Source organism: Somniosus microcephalus, chromosome 1, assembly GCF_052327205.1.
Source record: "Somniosus microcephalus isolate GS21.2 chromosome 1, FLI_Smic_1.0, whole genome shotgun sequence".
NCBI lineage: Eukaryota > Metazoa > Chordata > Chondrichthyes > Squaliformes > Somniosidae > Somniosus > Somniosus microcephalus.
In genome coordinates this window covers 107187916-107206769 of record NC_140987.1, presented here as the reverse complement: position 1 = coordinate 107206769, position 18854 = coordinate 107187916, and the positions used below count along the sequence as shown (strand labels likewise).

The window sequence follows — 18854 nt, the reverse complement described above, 5'->3', positions numbered from 1 at the left end:
TGATCTTAGGAGGTGCCTAGCGTACATGTAGTTTACCGGGGTCCGGTACTTCTGTTTCAGCAGGTTGATGGCGGTCTCGTAGGTAGTCATGTCCTCGATGAGAGTGTATACTCTCGGGCTCAGTTGTGCCTGCAGGACACTTAGTTTGGATGCCTGAGGGACGCTGGATTCTCTCAGGTATGATTCGAAGCAGACCAGCCAGTGTTTAAAGTCTGCGGCTGAGTTTGCTGCTCGTGGGTTCAGGTCCAGGTACGGCGGTCTGAGGGCTCGCAGCCAAGCTGGCTGGTGTGGCTGTGCTCCTGGGAGCTGCGCTGGTGGCTCCTCCGCCGGTTGTGACTCGTTGTCGGACATCATTAAATTTAGTCAATAAAATTGATATACCTATCAATTCCTCCAATAAAAGGCGAAGAGTTACGAAGGTGACTAAAGGTTTTTATTGACTAAATAACAGAGCCCACTCTCGTGGGTGATCCGATCCAAGCAGGAGGAATACCAGCCAGTCGCTCACCTTTATACCTGGCCTGGTGGGTGGAGCCAAGGCGGAGTCGGCAGTGGTCATCCCAGGTATAGCAGTGTGGCAAGAGGCGACCTCGTACCGTGATACAATAGTGGTCAGTGATACAGTTATAACGAACAGTGGTGAACAGTGCTAACTACTAACAGTGATACGATAGTGAACGTGGTTTACCACACTGGTGAAATGGGCAGACACATGCAGATGAAATTTAATGCAGAAAAGTGTGAAGTGATACATTTTGGTAGAAAGAATGAGGAGAGCACATATAAACTAAATGGTACAATCCTAAAGGGGATGCACAAACAGAGAGACCTGGGGGCATGTGTGCACAAATCGTTGAAGGTGGCAGGGCAGGTTGAGAAAGCAGTTAAAAAGGCTTACGGGATCCTGGGTTTCATGAATAGAGGTATAGAGCACAAAAGTTTGGGAATTATGATGAACCTGTATAAAACTCTGTTTCGGCCCCAATTGGAATATTGTGTCCAATTCTGGGCACCACACTTTAGGAAGGATGTGAAGGCCTTAGAGAGGGTGCTGAAAAGATTTACGAGAATAATCCAGGAATGAGGGACTTCAGTTACATTGATAGACTAGAGAAACTGTGTTTGTTCTCCTTGGAGCAGAGAAGGTTGAGAGGAGATTTGACAGAGGTGTTCAAAATCATGAGGGGTCTGGACAGAGTAGATAGAGGGAAACTGTTCCCATTGGCAGAAGGGCCGAGAACCAGAGGACACAGATTTAAGGTGATTGGCAAAAAACCAAAGGCGACACAAGAAAAAACTTTTTTACGTTGCAAGTGGTTAGGATCTGGAATGCACTGCCTGAAAGGGTGGTGGAGGCAGATTCAATCATGGCATTCAAAAGGGAGTTGGATAAGTATCTGAAGGAAAGAAATTTGCAGGGCTATGGGGAAAGGGCGGGGGAGGACTAACAGAAGTGCTCTTGCAGAGAGCCGGCACGGGCTCAACGGGATGAATGGCCTTCTTCCGTGCTGTAACCATTCTGTGATTCTTATTTTTCAAGATTGTCTTGTTTGAAATTTGTGGGCCTTGAGGTGTAGAACCAGCTAAGCTGAACACTGTTGCCTCAATAGTGTCAGCTGTGGCTCAGCGGTACCACTCTCGCCTTTGAGTCAGAAGGTTGTGGCTTCACGTCCTACTCCAGGGACCTGAGGATCATAATCCAGGCTGACACTCCAATGCAGTACTGAGGGGGTGCCGCACTATCGGAGGTGCCATCCTTTGGATGAGACTTTAAAAGATGCCCCGTCTGCCCTCTCAGGTGGACATAAAAGATCCCTGGTATTATTTTGAAGAAAAGTAGGCGAGTCATTCCCAGTGCCTGGTCAACATTTATCCCTCAACCAACACCTAAAAAACAGATTATTTGGTCATTATCAATTGTTGTTGGTGGGACCTTGCTGTGCGCAATTTGGCTGCCACATTTCCTACATTACAACAATGAACGCACTTCAAAAAGTACATCATTGGCTGTAAAGCACTTTAGGATGACCTGAGATTGTGAAATGGGCTATGTAAATGCAAGTCTTTCTTTCAAACATAAAACAGAACACCAAGATCTGTTACTGTCATCAATTTAAGATTGGTGTGATTAATGGAGTATTAAACTCTATGGCCTAGAAATTCAGTGTAGCCACTTTTGGGGTGGTAAAGTCGGGCGGCCGCTGAAGTTTGCGCCCGGCGCAAAGTCGAGGCCACTTCGCCGATATTCAGTAGCATCGCCCTAAGAGGTTGCTGCTGCGCTAAAACTGGCGATGCACGACTATCTTTAGGCGCTAAGCCGGCGGTGCTGAGTGATACCGCCGAGGCCGGGCGCAGCGCAGGTGCGGTGATTTTTTGATTGACGGCAGACACGCTGGCCCCGGCCAGCTCTTAAAGGGGGAAGGGTCGATTTGTTTGCCTGCAACACCCTGGACACTGCAGCCCTCCACCTAGGCCTGAGCACTGCTGCTGCAACTCTTTACCGCCCAGGACGATGCAGAAGGCCCGGGAGAGAGCGCAGCGCTTCAGCGAAGGTGACCTGAGGCTGCTGGTTAGCTCAGTGGAGCGAAGACGCCATGTTTTGTTTCCTGACAGTGGCAAGAAGCCGCTGGCCAGCGTCTACCGCAAAGCCTGGAGGGATGTCTCCAACAGGGTGACATCCAACAGCGTGGTTGCCAGGAATCCTGTACAATGCAGGAAGAAGTTCAACGACCTCACTCGGATTGTCAGGGTGAGTACCCTTTCCAGTGTCCTCCTCATCCTTGCATGTGCACCTCACATTATGGACAAAGGGACCTGAAAGCCCTAATGGCCAGCCCTCATCCAGCAGCTATGGGACTGGCATGAACATCAATTGCACATTCTGCACTTTACACACTGTCCAAGCTATTCGACCATGGGAGGCAGTGCAGACAAGATCAGGGCTACACACCGTACTTAGAGGCCGTCCTTTCTCTTGCAGGCCAAGCTGGCTAACAACAAGCGTAGCCAGATTGCGACCGGGGGAGGCCGACCTCAGCTCCAAGAGCTCACCGACCTCGACCAGCGCGTGGAGCGCATTATGGGAGTCCGGGTGATTGGCCCCGTTGCCACTGGAGATGCCGACCCTGTTCTGGGCACCAATGGTAAGGACATCACCTTTTGGACCTCTCTCGTTCCACTTGCGCATCAGATCAACATCCTTTGCCACTGTCCGACCAATGCGGTGAATGGCACCACTCATGCCTCCCTCTCTGATGCCCTGTCCTCACTCTAAAGCTACTCTTGTGCCTTCCTGCTTTCAGATGGTGACTCGCCAGGTGAGGAGGAGGTCCCTCAAGCTGCCAGTGTCAGCCCCTCAGAAGAGGAGGAGGAGGAAGAGGAAGCCGGCCCATCAGTGGCGCCCTCAGCCGCGCCAGCCCATGGCGATGTAGGGGACACGGCCTCCCTGGAGGGGAGCCTGGGGGAAGGGTCGGAGGAGAGTCAAGTTCCGGGGCCCAGCGGCCTGCAGCAACGCGGGAGGGGTGGGGAAGCTCGGTGGCCTTCTCCCCAGAGGGTGAGTGCGGCCTCCAGTCCTGCAACGGTCAGCGCAGAGAAGGTGCGCCTCCTAGAGGAGATGGCCGTCGACTCTGAGCGTAGGCACACTGAGCTCATGGTGGTAGTGGCACGGATGCCTGACTCCATAGAGTCACTGGCTAAGAGTGTCCAGGAATTCGGGGCAGCACAGGCAGCTAGTATCCAAATGCTCAGTCGTGCCATCCAGCCACTGCCTGGTCTCATGCGGTCACAGACCAGGGCAACACGGGCACTAACTGCTGCCACACTCGCTGCGTCAGGCAGGCATCGCCAGGGCACCCGCCGTGCTGCAGCAGCACAGCGGTCTGTCCTTCAGCAGATTGCTGCGCATGCTGCAGTGCTGGCCCGGGTGAGTGCCAGTGTCTCAGGCGACCAGCGTGCGCCTGCGATCAGCCAGCTTGCCCCCATTCCTGCAGCCGCCACTGCCACTCCCCCAGTGCAGCTGCCACGATCTGCTGGACAGACTGATGCCGCCCAGCCACAGCTGCAGCAGTCACCAGCCGGCCCCTCGAGGGCCAGAGCTCGTGCAGGCCGATCCCCAAGGGCATCTGCTGTCACGCCATGTGCCCCTCAGGAGCCTTCCCCCAGCCTTGCTGCAGCCACTGGGCTCACATTGAGGAGCAGCAGGGCGGCCAGGGGCCACACAAAGATGCGCAAGGCATCGCCCTCGCGGGGCAAAAAGTAGAATGTGTGGGCAGTTGTGTTTGTTTGTTATGAAGGCCGAGGATGTTGTGTTTGGTTTTTATGAAGGCCGAAAATGTTATGTTTGTTTTTTATGAAGGCCGAGGATCACGGTCATTTTTGTTTTACTGTTTTGATCATCCTCTCCAGGTTGTGGGAGCCAGTTATGTGTCTGACTGTTTTTTGGGGGGTTTTTCTGTTGTTGTTTGTCATGCGGGAAGGGCACAGAGTTTGTGAAATAAACAATTTTCTTTAATCAGATTGTCCATGTTTGAACTTTGAAGTCTTTGTTGCCTTGACCGGCTGAGGGCTTGCGGAGCGGCTCCATTCATCTTCTTTCATTGGCACAAGCCATTCCCTGAGAGGGGGCCTAGAACCTACGTTCAATAAGCCGCCGACGGGCGGCCCTTGGACCTTGTGCCTCCCTCCTGTGCTGGTCCTCCTCCTCCTGCTCCTCCTCCTGAGGTGGTGCTCCAATCTGTGGTGGCAGTGCCCGAGTCCTGCGGATAGCCAGGTTGTGCAGCATGCAGCAAACGACCACGAAGTGGGAGACTCGCTCCAGAGAATGCTGCAGGGCTCCGCCGGAACGATCCAGGCAGCGGAACCGTTGCTTCAGGACGCCGATTGTTTGTTCGATGATGTTCCTGGTCGCTTGATGGCTCTCTTTGTATGCCTCTTCAGCAGGGGTCCTGGGCGCACGGAGCGGGGTCATGAGCCAGGTACACAACAGATAGCCTTTGTCCCCGATAAGCCATCCTCGTGGCTGAGGCTGTGCCTGGAACATGTCAGCCACAGTAGTCTGTCGCAGGATGAAGGCATCGTGGCTGCTGCCTGGAAAGCGGGCATTGACAGCTAGGATGAGCTGCCTGTGGTCACACACCAGCTGCACGTTCAGCGAATGGTAGCCCTTCCGGTTGCGGTAATCCTCGGCATTCTCCACAGGTGCCCGCAAAGCCACATGCGTGCAGTCAATGGCGCCCTGCACCATGGGGAAGCCCGCTATTCTTCCAAATCCCATTGCACGCTGTTGCTGCTTGTCCAGGGTCATGGGGAAGGAGATGAACTGACGTCTCCTTCTGAAAAGGGCATTGGTCACCTGGCGGATGCAGCAATGCACGGCGAACTGGGAGATGTTGGCAATGTCCCCTGCAGCGGATTGGAAGGAGCCGGTGGCATAGAAGTTGAGAGCCACCGTCACCTTCACTGCCACTGACAGAGACATCCTGCACCTCAGCTGTGGCTGCAGATCTCTCTGAAGCAGCTGGCAGATCTCTGTGACCACCTCCCTTTGGAATCGCAGCCTCCTAACACACTGCTCGTCAGACACGTTGAGATAGGAGAACTGCTGGCGGTATACCCTGGGTGGGTAAGGCCTCCCTTGCCGACGCCTGTTGCCCCCTCTCCGTCTAGCCAGGGCTGCCACTCTCTCACGGCGTCTGTGAGCCCTTTGGATGTAATTGTGAAAGCCAGCATTGACACCCATTGCAGCCCCCATAATATGCTGGTAAACAATGAGATATCAATGAAGGCAAAGACAATTGCAAAGCTGTGGCCTGAAGCCAGAAGTACCTGTCCTAGTGTTGGGCCAAAGCAGTAAGCTCTCTACCTTGGTCTCTCTCCAAAGATCCGTTTCACAAGAATGAGTGCTGCAAAATGGCAGCCTTTTATAGTGCAGGGGAAGTGCCCTTTAATTTGCGCTCCCCGCGGCCCGCATCGGCTGAGCACCGTTCCACTCAACAGTCGCTAGGGCCGCCCGGCGCACAATGGGCCGGCGCGACTGAAGATCCGGTTGGGGGCGCACAAAGGGCGTTGCACGAGGAAATGACGTCATGATCTGCGCGCGCAGCTGAGCGCGCGCAAAGACTTTGCGCCGGCGCTAAATGTCTACTGAAGTTGGGGCGAGGCGCAGATCGCGCTGCGCCCGGGCGCTAAGCGCCTAGCGCTCGACATCTACTCCTCCTAAGGCGCTAACGGCTGGCGCAACCAACTGAATTTCTAGCCCTATATGTGGTTTCTGAGGCTCCGTGGTATGAATCTATATGTCCCACAATGAGGAGAACCTTGGACACCCTGGGTATGTTAAAAGGCATTTTTCCTTTGTTAAATCATATTGTGGCGTGCCATCAGGCTGTGACTTTTAGATTTAAATTAGGCCCCCGCTTGCTTGCAGTGGGAGCCTCGGCCGACCATAATCAGTGTAGACAGTGATTTTAACCTCTCCCATGTACCATTCCAAACAGGCTGGGCGGGTTAAAAATCGACCCCCAAGTCTCACTTGTCCATCACCCCTGTCCTCACTGACCTACACTGGTACCTGGTCCCCAATGCCTCAAATTTAAAATCATTATCCCTTCATGGACTTTCCCTTTCCTATCTCTGTAACCCTCTCCATTACGACAACTAACCTCCCAAACTCTCTAGTCCTCTAACTCTGACCTATAATGCATCCTCCTCCCTTCACCCTACCATTGGCAGCCGTGCCTTCAGCCATAAAGGCACCCTGCTCTGAAATTCCCTCCCTAAACCCCTCCACTTCCCCCACCTCCTTTAAGACCCTCCTAAAGAAACCTGCTTTTGACCCAGAATGCTCACGCTTCCTGATATCTCCTTCTTTGGCTCAATGTCCAATTTTTTTGATTCACTTCTGCGAAGCATTTTGGGATTTTTTTCTCCGTTAAAGGCACAATATAAATGCAAGTTGTTGTTGTTGGTGTAGCTGCCTAACAAAGAAGTTATGAACAATGACTTGGAAAAAAAAACTGTGCACCGGCACCTGTTTAAATATTGATCTAGTGCTGTAAAACTAGCTTCATGGAAGAAACTGGACAGCTCCTGTAACATGCAGAGCTGTACATAGCATTACAGGATGGATTTATGATGTAATTCTTCAAAATAAATGAATCATTACTCCCACCCACTATATGCAACAGCAGAGTAATCTAAAACAGGTGAGACAGCCAAGATACTGCTGTCTAAGTATTAAGTTCCTTAAATGTGCATTTTAAAAAGCTTTTTTTTATTTACACACCCACAATACAAGTGAATTTAAATTCATTGCTCACTCACACAATGGAATGATTTTAACTGTAACAGGGCGGAAACCGGGCAGTTAAAATAGCCCAGGTTACTTACCTGCCAGAAAGCCGTCGAGAACTCACCGTTCCGAATTTTAACCTGCTCCACTGAGCAGCAACAAGGACAGCTGCCCAAAGCCGACAGGGTCCTTCTTTACGTATGCATGTCAGGTCCAAAGATGTCATCAGGGGCCAAATGCCGCAGTGGGGAAGCCACAGTAATTTTAGCACCAGGTGAATACCGTGAGGAAGAGGAGCTGGGGCCAGAAAAGGCCCAAACTGGTAAGATTTTACTTTAATTGTGTGGCCAGGCGGAGCCCCCTTTACCTTCACATTGCCATCTTCTCCTTTCCGATGCTCCTCTCTCTTTTCCCCCTTCTCCTCATCCCTTTCAGTCTCCCCATCTCTCCTCGTCCCTCTACTCAATCTCTCCTCGTCTCCCTCTGCTCCTTCCACTACCCTCCCTCTGTTCACCTCCCGTCCCTCCCCTCTTAACTCCATCCCCAGTCCCCCTCCATCGTTCTTGCTCCCTCCTCTCTTCCCCTCCAGTCTTCTTCCTCTCCTCCCCTCGTCTTCTTCCTCTCCTCCCCTCCAGTCTTCTTCCTCTCCAACCTTGGCCTAATTATGTCCCTGCCCTCTGACCGTGCTTAATGTGTAAAGTGCCATTAATCGCGACTCCCCATGAGCTGCTCCACGGGGGATCGGCTAGTTTAGAATAAATGCTGTAGGTTAGCGTATTTTTTAAATTCCAACATGTAACTCAAAAACCCTGCTTCTAGTTTCAATAGATATGTTTACTAAGTCAAAAATATTGGGCTGGATTTTGCGGTTAGCACCAGCTGTTTGTTACATTTGCACTTGGCCATAGACTTTTTATGGGCTTTTGCGCTGGAAGTTCCTGTGAGCCAAACATCCAAAAAGCACAGCGCCCTCTACAGGTGATCTGGGACCTGTGTGAACAGGGCAAGCAACTGTGTCTCCTTAACCAATCAGATTGAAGATTCGTTAATGAGCAGCGCAGAGTCTGAACCAGGAAGTGTCAGTTAGAATATTTAATTCAATTTCAAAACAGGTATATATAGTGAAATAAAGAGAGGGAAAGAAATATTGGATTAAGAGAGAGGGATAAAAAAGACAGAATGAAAATTTTTTTTTTAATGTTTTTTAAAAATCTCCAACAGTAATTAAAATCTGAAGGCATGAGACACACTTGTTAAAGTTAATTTTCAGTGCCAAAGAGGTTGTTTGGCAATAATTAAGAATTAAAACTGTACATACACTGGAATGGACAATCCCTAACTTTTTCTGGTGAGTTTAATGTGCATCTATCAGGCAAGTCCAGTAACTTCACGTCGTTCCATGTATTTCAATAGCCGGTCTCTCAGCAAGATACCGTTCTCGTGCAGCTTTTGGAGGATCAGGGCATCTCAGACGGCAACTTCCTGATTTACGCATTTAACTGCGCATGTGCGCTCGCTGGAAGCTACAGTCTGATTTACACGTTAATAACGATGAGCGCCGTTAGCCTTAACGTTATTTCTACTGCAAAATCTGGCCCATTAATCACCAGATATGAAAACCTGTTGGCCCGGATTCTGTAGTGAGTGGTGAAGGAACGGCGCCAGCCATTCATTATGCTTATAGACTTTGCGTAGGCTTTTGAGCGGCAACTTACAGTTCCTAGAGATCATTTTCAGCACAACGGCATCTGCAGGGAGTCTGTGGCGTGTATGAGCAGGTAAAGCAACTGCGTGTCTCTTTAACCAATCAGATTGAAGAATCCTGACTGAGGCACGCAGAGTCTAAACCAGGAAATATAAATTAGAATATTTAATTCATTGTAAAATCATGTACAGAAAGCAAATTAAAGAGAGGGAAAGAAAGCTGGAATTAAAAGAGAGAGAGAGAAAAGAGACAGAAAGTAAAAATGTTTTAAAATTATTTTAATTTTTTTTTAAATTTCCAACAATAATTGAAATCTGAAGGAATGAGACTCCACACTTGTAAAATTAAATTTTCAGTGCCAGCGAGGTTGTTTGGCAGTAATTAAGATTTATCACTCCATTAAAAATTCACTTACGCCTGAATGCACCAGTGCTAACTTTTTCTGGCATGTTTAGTGGGTAAATACAGTAACTTCAAGCCCTTCATGTATTTTAAAGCCGAATCTCTCGGCGAGGTACCGGTTTAGCGAAGCTTGTGGAGGAGCAGAGCAACTCAGATAGCAACTTCTGGATTTCCGTGTTTAACTGCGCATGTCTGGACTCCAGAAATTGCTGTCCGACTTACTCCATAATGGTGACCGCTGTGAGCCTCACTGTTATTCTTAGCGCAAAATCCAGGCCAATATATGTTCACAAGTGTTCTATTTTTGCCACAGTGAGGTTCAGTGCTCTGCTTTGTCGGAAGGTGTAGCTACAGTACAACATTACAAAGTAATGGCAGCAAAAGTTCTACGTCAACAAACACCTTTTGTAACTAAGCATTAAGATGATGAAGTGGAGCTGGAAATAGGGAAGAAATGCAGCACTGTTCAGAATTCACTTCTTCTGTTAAATTAGGAATGATTGATGATCCCTTTGGGAATTGATTCACAGGAAGGAATAATTATGATAGGATTTTTATTTTCTCTATTATTGAGAGCTTAGGAAGAACATGACTCATGTCAGTTTATCATTCCTAAAGGATTCATCTGTTGTAGATTTTCCATCATTTAAATGAACAAATAAAAAAATTCCTTAACATAACATTGCTTTGCTTTTCCAGTTCTGATTTACTGTCTGAGTTGAGTGTCACAGTTTATTTACACAACGTAGACAGTCTGTACATGTCATTAAGGATACCCCAAGGGCAGTTTTCATTTACAAGGTCATGGCAAAGTACACCTGACAGATTGGAAATGACTACCAGAATTTCCTTCAGACCAGCACCACACATTGTGATCCTTAACTGGCAGATAACTCCACTTCCCCACCCAATCACGATAAAAGGAAGCCACGGCACCTCTATTGCCTAGTTACAAAGGAGTTCTAAATTTAAAACAAACGCAATTTTCTTTCACTCCTTTGCCCTAATATTCAGGGATTATTGCTCACTGCTTTACTGGAAGGCCGAGTAAAACAAAAGCTTCTGTTAAGAGTTTATGGGGGAAAGATTCGGTTGATTAGCACCTCCCGTTAGCGCCCTAAGAGAGCGCTAACGGGGCGCAAAGCAACTAGCGCACGGGCGCGGCAATGTTTGTGCCTCTCGCGAAAATTGACCGGACGTTTTGCAGCGGCGCTAAACACTACCGCCACGATCTCCTGCACCCGCAGATCGTGACGTCAATCGAGCGTGCAACGCCCCGGTAGTGCCCCGGACCGGATATTGAGTGACGCCCCCTGCCTTACCGCCTGCCGCTAGCAATGACAGGTTGAGGGGAACATTTTGCAGTCAGGAAGGGACTGGTGGAGCGCTATTTAAAGGCGGCCGCTTCCTGCCTTTTTTTGTCGGTGACATTTTTGCACCACGCATTCTGAGAGAGAGAGAGAGAGACTTCTGGAGAGATTCAACGCTGTGTGAAGGAGTTTTGGGTACTGAGCAGTACTTTGCAGGTTCATTTGGATCTGACCTTCCTTGCATCGATTTAGAAGAGACTACGGGGGCTGTACTCTGAGCTCTTTCCCGGGCCTCTCCATTGTCCTTTCCAGCAGAATTGATGTACAGGTCTCTCCAGGCCAAGATTCAAGGCTGCAATGAGCAGGGTGTGGCCGGAGAGCAAGATCGACCCTCGCCTTTAAGAACAGGCCAGCGCCAGTGTCTGTATTCCATTGCTAACTGACATCACATGAGCTTCGCCAGCGCTCTGAGGTAGCGCCTTGCTCCTTGGCGTCAGCGCCTTAAGAAAGGTGTGTAGCACCCGATTTGCACTCAAATCACCTCCGGGGCGACAGAGGCCAAGTTTGCAGTCGGAGGCGATAATTAGCGCCAGGCGCTAAACTTTGCGCCCAGCCGATAATTGCGCCCCAAACGGAGCGATACCGAATTTCTCTCCCTATATATCAGTTTTCTTTAAACCGTTTCACATGCTAGGTATGGTACTTTGTATACATATTTCCAACTGCAGTCCATTAAAAGATTTGTAAAAATGATCTTACTGGGTTATTTTTAAACTTTTATTTCTGATATTGTTTTGAGTAAGAGTCAAAGTTTAATTAAGATTTCCCTTTTTCATCGAATGAGAATTTACCAACATACATCATGAATAAAAAAGCTTGAATGATATATAACCAGAGCAGTGTACATTTATATATTGCCTTTAAGGTAGAAAAACCTAATCAGAAAGAAAGGATGCCGAGCCAAAGAAGGTGATATTATGAGAAGTGATCATAAGCTGGGTCAAAGAAGTGAATTTTAAGGAGTCTCTTAATTGAAAAGAGGGAGTGGAGAAGTGGAGGAATTGAGGGAGAGAATTTCAGAGGATGGGGCCTAGACAGCTAATGGCAGGCCCGCCAATGTACAAGAGACCCGAGTCAGAGAGGTTTAGGAGAGCTGTAAGCCTGGAGGAGGTTAGAAAGATAGGGAGAGGCAAGGCAATGAAAAATTTATATACAAGGATGAGAATTTTAAGTTTGAGGTGTTGGGAGTGGGACTTGGGGCTGGATTTTGCCGGCGCTCAGAGGGAGGTTTGGAGGCGGGTCCACTGTCAAAATAGCAACGATTGACAGTGGGTAGGAAACCCACTGCCAACCTGCCTCCACGTGAGTCTCCCAGGTGTCGGGTCTGTCTGTGCAAAACTGACCCGACACCAAGCGGCGGGGGAGACAATTGAGATCATTAAATGGCTTGTTAACAGCCAATTTAATGCTATTTTGAGCCTACCGTGTCATTTTATGTGCTCCCCCACGAGTTACCCACTGCTCCGAAAACACGCCAGCTCACCCTGGCGTGAGTTGAGTCTGCTTTGATTTATGATAACCTGGCAGCTGCAGGAGTGGTGTAAAGGATACCATGTCGCAGCTGTTCAGTTTCAGAGCTCAGAAACTCTTGGTTACTGCATTTGTAAGACATATAGGGAGAAAAATTGGGTCGTGCCCCCTTTGTGGCACTATCTTTGCCGGGGTGTTACTTTTAGCGCCCCCCGCACCCAAAATTCACTGGTAGCGCCCCAAGTGAATATCGCAGTGCTATATGCCGCAGCGCCACCAGGGATCGGAGTGCCGGCAAAAGAGCCCAGCACTCAATAGAAGCGCCGGGCTCACGGAGCTCAGCCGGCACTCCGCTGGGCGGCTGCACAGAAGGCCGGGGACGGCAAAGAGGGCAGGTGCTGGCAGGCGGCCAGCAACAAAAATGGCCGCCCGGCACCTTCCCTTTAATGTACACCACCCTGGCCTCAGGTAGGCCCCCCTGACCCTGTCGGAAATAGCATCCAGCGGTAAGTCAGGGGGCGCTACCGAAGATCGCAGCCAGGGTGCGAGCGGGGCGCTGCGCACAGCGATGATGTCATCGTCGGCATCGCATGGCGCTAGCGGTTACCGCTGCCGCTACCCTCCTGCTGAATTTCGCGGGAGGCGTTAGCGGCACCGTGTCCAGGCGCTAGTTGCTTTGCACCCCGTTAGCGCCCTCTTAGGGTGCTAACGGGAGGCACAAATCAACCGAATTTTTCCCCCATAGAGATTTCTTTAGCTTCCAAGTGTTTGGAGCCAACTCTCTATCCAGTGGCACCTCATTGGAACAACCTCATTCAACAGTGACAGATCGCTTCTGTCATCTCAACTGCAGCTGCCATCTATTCCAGCAACAACGGTGCCCTTGAAAAAAATCACACCTTGGTCCTCTGAATCCCTCCACGATCAGCCCCAACACCAACATCACCAGGCACACCAACATCACCACCAACACCCACAATCTCCGCCATCACCTGATGATGCACAGGACATCAGCAACTGACAACATTGCTGCCCTTGAGGCCAGGGGTGGCATCACCATGGCCAGATATACTTCACTTGACGCTGTACACCCTGGCTGCCATATGATGCACCAGGCTGACACCATCCCACACCAACACCATAAAGTATATCCCTATAAACTCCAAGCCATTCCTTTCATACTCATCACAATAGTGCGGGAGGGGTGGGGAGAGGGGGAGTTACGTCTCAACATTCACTGGAACTCACTAAGACACTTCCAAAGGTGCACACAAATCTGTCCAATAAGGTGAAGTGTTGAAAATATAGATTTCTATGTTTGACAACACATTAACAGAAACTTCACATGATCATTGGCTTAACCTCTCAAGTGCCTACCCTTGTGTGTTGTTAGTTGGTATACTTGCAATAGGATGAGAGTGAGTGAGAGGGGTGGCTAGTGAGATGGGAAAGTGATAATGTAGATAGAGACGGATGGGTGGAGGTGCAAGGTAAGCTGGTGTGAGTAAGGATGTGCAGGAGTAGGGTATGGAAGGCAGAGTGATGGCGATGTGATGAGTGGCACAGCAGGGTGAGTGGCTTTGCAGTAACATTTCGTGATCTACTAACATCATTAAAAGGTTGGCGCCACTGCAGCCAAGTATTCCTGACAACATCCCTGCTTTTGCCCTTATGTGCCATGTGCAACCAGGCTGCGTTGTTGTCCTGGGGACATTTCTTCCGCCCTTGGAAAGCAGGAGAACCTCCCTGCGTGCTGTGACTGCCTCCATAAGCATATGGAGTCAGTCATGTGAGAGCCTGGGTGCAGACGTGTACCTTTGTGCAGTGCTTGCAGCACCTCAATGCTGCAGAACACTGACAGAACAACTGTCAAAATCAATGTGGTCATGGTCCCTTTAAGGAAACCGGCTGATGTCGCGTCATCGAATGATGTCATCAGGCCTGCTTCCTGTTAATTGGCCGGGAACCCCACAGGGCGGACTGAACGAGGCCAATCAAGGGAAAATCATTCAACGGAGAGGGGCTGCAGCCGGGAGCGGGACCAGAACCTGGCAACCAGCTATCCCGCCGCCATCCTGCCTCCGCAGAGAAAATCCAGCCCCTGGTGTGGGGGAGTGGGACTTGGTGTGGGGTAGAAAACAGGCAGCTGATTTTTGGATGAGCTGAAGTTTATAGAGAGTGGAGGATGGTAGGCTAACCAGGAGGGCATTTGAATCAGATGAGCTGAGGTAAGGATGGAGGCGGGTGATGTTATGGAGATGTAAGTAGGCAGTCTTTATGATGGAGAGGATATAAGGTTGGAAGCTCATTTTGGGGTCGAATAGGATGCTGATGTTGCAAAAAATGCTCCCACTAAGCTGCGCGGCATCGCAGTAATGAGAAAGGTCCCGTGCAGGCCGCTCACCGGCTTCTCCATTGTAAATACCACGCATGCGCAGAAATTTAAAGCGACCGCGCACTAAAAGAAACAGGCCGCGCAGAACAAAGTGCAGCTTACAGAGAACTTTGGTTGCGAACAGTCTGGTTCAGCCTGAGACAATGGCAGAAGATAGGAGGAAAAACTGGAGGAAGGTGCAGATCCAAGGGTAGGGCAGGGATGGGGGAAGGTAGTCTGTTGGGAGGCTAGGGCAGGGAGGAGCCTTGGCGTGATGCGCAAGGGCTGGGAGGAAATGCGGCAGAGGCAGCTGAATAGATGGTGTCAATCTTAGTGACAAAGAAGTCCATGAGCTTCTTGCAATTGTTGTTGGGAGTGAGGGTGGAGGTCAGAGGGGTTTAAGGAGATGGTTAGTAATGGAGAAAAGAGTCAGGGGTTATCTTGCTCTCCAGAACGATCCTGGGCTTGTTGGCGGTTTTATCAGAGGAGAGTGAGGCCCGATAGCGCCCTGATGTGGTCCAGCCAGATCTAGTGATGGATGGCTAAATCAGCTGTGCACCAGATACACTCAGTTTTGCACCACCAGGACTTGAGAGAGCAAAGTTGGGGATTGTTTCAGGGGCAGCAACCAAGATGGGATTGAGTAAAGGTTTAGCTGCGGACAAGGGCACCAAACGTGACGGTGAGGGAATGGTTGAGCAGATCAAAGGCTGCAGAAGGGTCGTGGCGAATAGAGGGTCAAAGGCTATGCAGCTGGAAGTTTGAAAGTACAGTTGTAAGTCACTTGGGGGGTGGGGGTAGGGATTTTCTGGACAGATACAGAAAGAAGTTATATTGAATGTGAATATGGGCTGTGGGTGGTGAAGGATAATAGGAAATCAGAGCTGGCCTTGTCTATGATCAAGACCATGGGAGTTCAGAGGCTATGGGAGATGATAAGATCTAGGGGGTGGCCATAAATACAGGTAGGAGAGTTTATGTGGAGGAGTAACAGCAACTTCCAAAATAGTAGGCTGCCATTAGCTGAAACCCAGTTTTACAGATTGTTTTGTCAGCCAATCTTTATCCCAGAATGTAAAAAGTGACACTGTCACATCATGGATCCAACCAGGTTGATCTTTGATGTTTCATTGAAAACCTTGGTAGCCTTATTAACTAATAACATCACGAGACAAATGAAAAAATGGATTTATATTTTTTTTTTTTAATTAGCTATTTGGTATTAGATTACATTTTGAAAATCTCCAGACAGCCAACTCAAAACTGGAATGCAGACAGACATCTACCGCCACAGGTAAGATTCAAATTTCATAAATGCCATGTAGTTGCTTAGTAAATACAATGTCAAACATAGGTTATCAGTATAGTATTACTAATTGTAGTGTATGTAACCTGTACCACCTTAAGAGACTACCTTAAGGTGATGAACTACTTTCTGATGGCTCCTGTATATTGTAGTACCGGTGGTGACCTCACCGGTATATAAACCCTGTGGAGCAGTTTGTATTTCAGTTCAGCCCTGACCCTCAATTACGAAAGACCTGTTTAAGTATTCTGTTGTCTGTGTCCAGTTATTCAGCATAACTACATTTAGAAAACACAGACTCAACAGTGGCGACGAGGATGGGATCGTACCTAGCGGCAGTTTTGCATCCAAGGAAGCTTCGTCCTCGGAACGGGCGTCGATAAGGGGCATCCGCCCTCATCATCCTGCTGAGCACCGCATCGCACGGGAGGCATCGAGAAACCGGTTTGGATTTGCTGGCCACGAAGTCCACCATCAGCAACAGGCAGTGATCGTCCCTTCTACGACAGCGGCGGGTAAGCCCGATCTAGCGACACGGAGAGAAAGTCGGCCGAGTTGTCAGTGGGAGAAGGGGAGGGAAACCGAAGAAAAGGGCGGAGAACATGACCGCAGCCGGTGAAAAGGGCCGGACTGCAATCGGGCAGAGACGCGCAGCAGCCAGAAAAGCGTTAATGTCCACGAGGACCGCGGGAGCGGCGGGGAACAAGAGCAGCAGCGTCGGGGGAAATAAGGACCGCTGGGAGGCGAGAACGGCAACAGCGCGGTAATCGCCATTTTAGTCGGCGGGGGAAGAAGATAAGCGCGGGAAAAGCTGCCAAGCGCGGGAAGCCGCCATTTTGGAAAAATAAATAAAATAAAGGAAACTCAACAAGATGCCAAAAACGGGTAACATCACTGCTTTTGATAGCGATGTAGAAGATTGGGCCACTTATGTGGAACGCGTTGAAGTTTACTGTACAGCGAATGAGGTACCGGCGGATAAGAAAGCACTAACCATATTAAACTCGATGGGTGCGAAGACGTACGGGTTATTAAGGCACCTTGTAACACCAGATAAACCGGTAGGAAAGAGTTTCGCTGAGATTGTTACTATCCTGCAAGAGCATTTAAACCCCACGCCGCTGCTGATAGCGGAACGATTTAAATTTTACAAAAGAATTCAGCTTAAAGAGGAAAGCAACGCTGAATTCTTAATCGAACTGCGCAAGTTATCAAAGTACTGTCAGTTCGGTACAGGACTAGCAGACGCTCTGAGAGATAAGTTCGTGTGTGGGCTACTAAAGGAAGGAACCCAGAAGCGACTGCTAGAGGAAAAGGATCTTACGCTGGACAAAGCTTTCAGCATTGCAGCATCGCACGAGGCAGCAGCACGAGGCACTGCGGAAATGCAGCAAAGGCCATCGGAATTCAGCACCAATGAAATGGCATTGGGTGCAGCAAAGTGTTATCGTTGCGGAAGGACAACGCATGATCAGAACCAGTGCTGGTTCAAAGATAAAGAATGCAGGAAATGTGGCAGACTTGGTCACATAGCGAAAGTATGCCAGTCAGGAAAGAAGACAAGCAACAAAAAGTCGCCGCAGGAGAAGTACAAGAAAGTAGACAAGGTGACAGAGAACAGTTCGGATGAACAAAAGACGGATTCAGACTCCAGCAGTAAGGAACTGGGTTGTCTAAAAATACATAATGTGGGTAACACAGCAGACCACCAAACTATCTGGGTCATGCTTCGGATAGCAAGAGTCCAAGTGAAGATGGAATTGGACACTGGATCGGCATTGACGGTCATGAATAAGCAAGAGTACAAAAGATTATTCTCACACATTCCCGAGGGATACGGAGATTGTATTGAAAACATACACGGGGCAAAGAGTATACCCCATCGGAAAGATAAAGGTAAAGGTGGTCTACAATGGTAAAGAAAGTCAGGGAATGGACTTGTATGTGTTACCTGAGGGAGGTCCACCACTACTGGGACGGGAATGGATCCGGAAAATAAATATGGACTGGCATTCCTTACAAGCACTAACTGTAGATTCCTGTAAAGAGGACGATGTCAAACCTAAACGACTGTCCAAAATATTGGACGATGCTAAAGAGGTGTTCCAACAGGCACTGGGAACACTGAAAGGAATTACGGCAAACATCAAGGTTGAAGAACATGCAAACCCAAAATTTTTCAAAGCCAAACCGGTACCTTATGCGATACGACCTGCTGTGGAAGCAGAGCTGGAAGGGCTAGAACGTTCAGGGGTACTGTCAAAGGTGGACTGGAGCGAGTGGGCCACGCCCATTGTTCCCATCATGAAGCGTTCATTGAGCAACAAGCCGGGGGAACCTGGGAAGGTTCGCATCTGTGGCGATTTCAAGATCACTGTTAATCCGGTTCTTCACACGGTGCAATATCCGCTTCCGCGGATTGAGGATATCTTCGCTTCGCTGTCTGGCGGGAAACACTTCACCAAGATAGACCTGGCGCAGGTGTACTTACAGATGGAAGTTGATGAAGCGTCACGCCAGTATCTCACGATCAACACACATAAGGGCTTATATCGGTATAATAGACTGGTTTTTGGAGTGGCATCGGCTCCAGCGATTTGGCAAAGGGCCATGGAGCAGGTATTACAGGGAATTCCAGGCACACAATGCTACCTGGACGACATTCTGATTACAGGAGATGATGATAAGGAACATCTCGCGAATTTGGAGCAGGTGCTCACCAGATTGAAAGAATATGGACTCAGAGTTAATCGCCAGAAATGCGAGTTCTTTCAGAAGCAAATCTCGTACTGCGGTCACGTCATTGACCAGGAGGGGCTTCATAAGTCACCTGACAAGATCGAAGCTGTTGTGAAAGCTCCCGCTCCGGAAAATGTATCCCAGTTGAGGTCGTTCCTTGGGTTGATTAACTATTACCACAAGTTTCTTCAAAATTTATC

General features: G+C 49.2%; 1 protein-coding gene across 4 annotated transcripts in view; it reads right to left on the bottom strand.

Moving 5' to 3' along the window:
• Positions 1 to 18854, bottom strand: part of cdc42se2 (CDC42 small effector 2) — a 267311-nt gene that overhangs the window by 169415 nt on the left and 79042 nt on the right. The window contains exon 2 of one of the 4 annotated variants that reach the window (XM_085984508.1): positions 9004 to 9130. The exons of the other annotated variants lie outside the window; for them this stretch is intronic. The gene's annotated coding sequence lies outside the window, so the exon portion shown is untranslated. The remainder of the gene's footprint in view (positions 1 to 9003; positions 9131 to 18854) is intronic. 4 annotated transcript variants of the gene reach the window in all.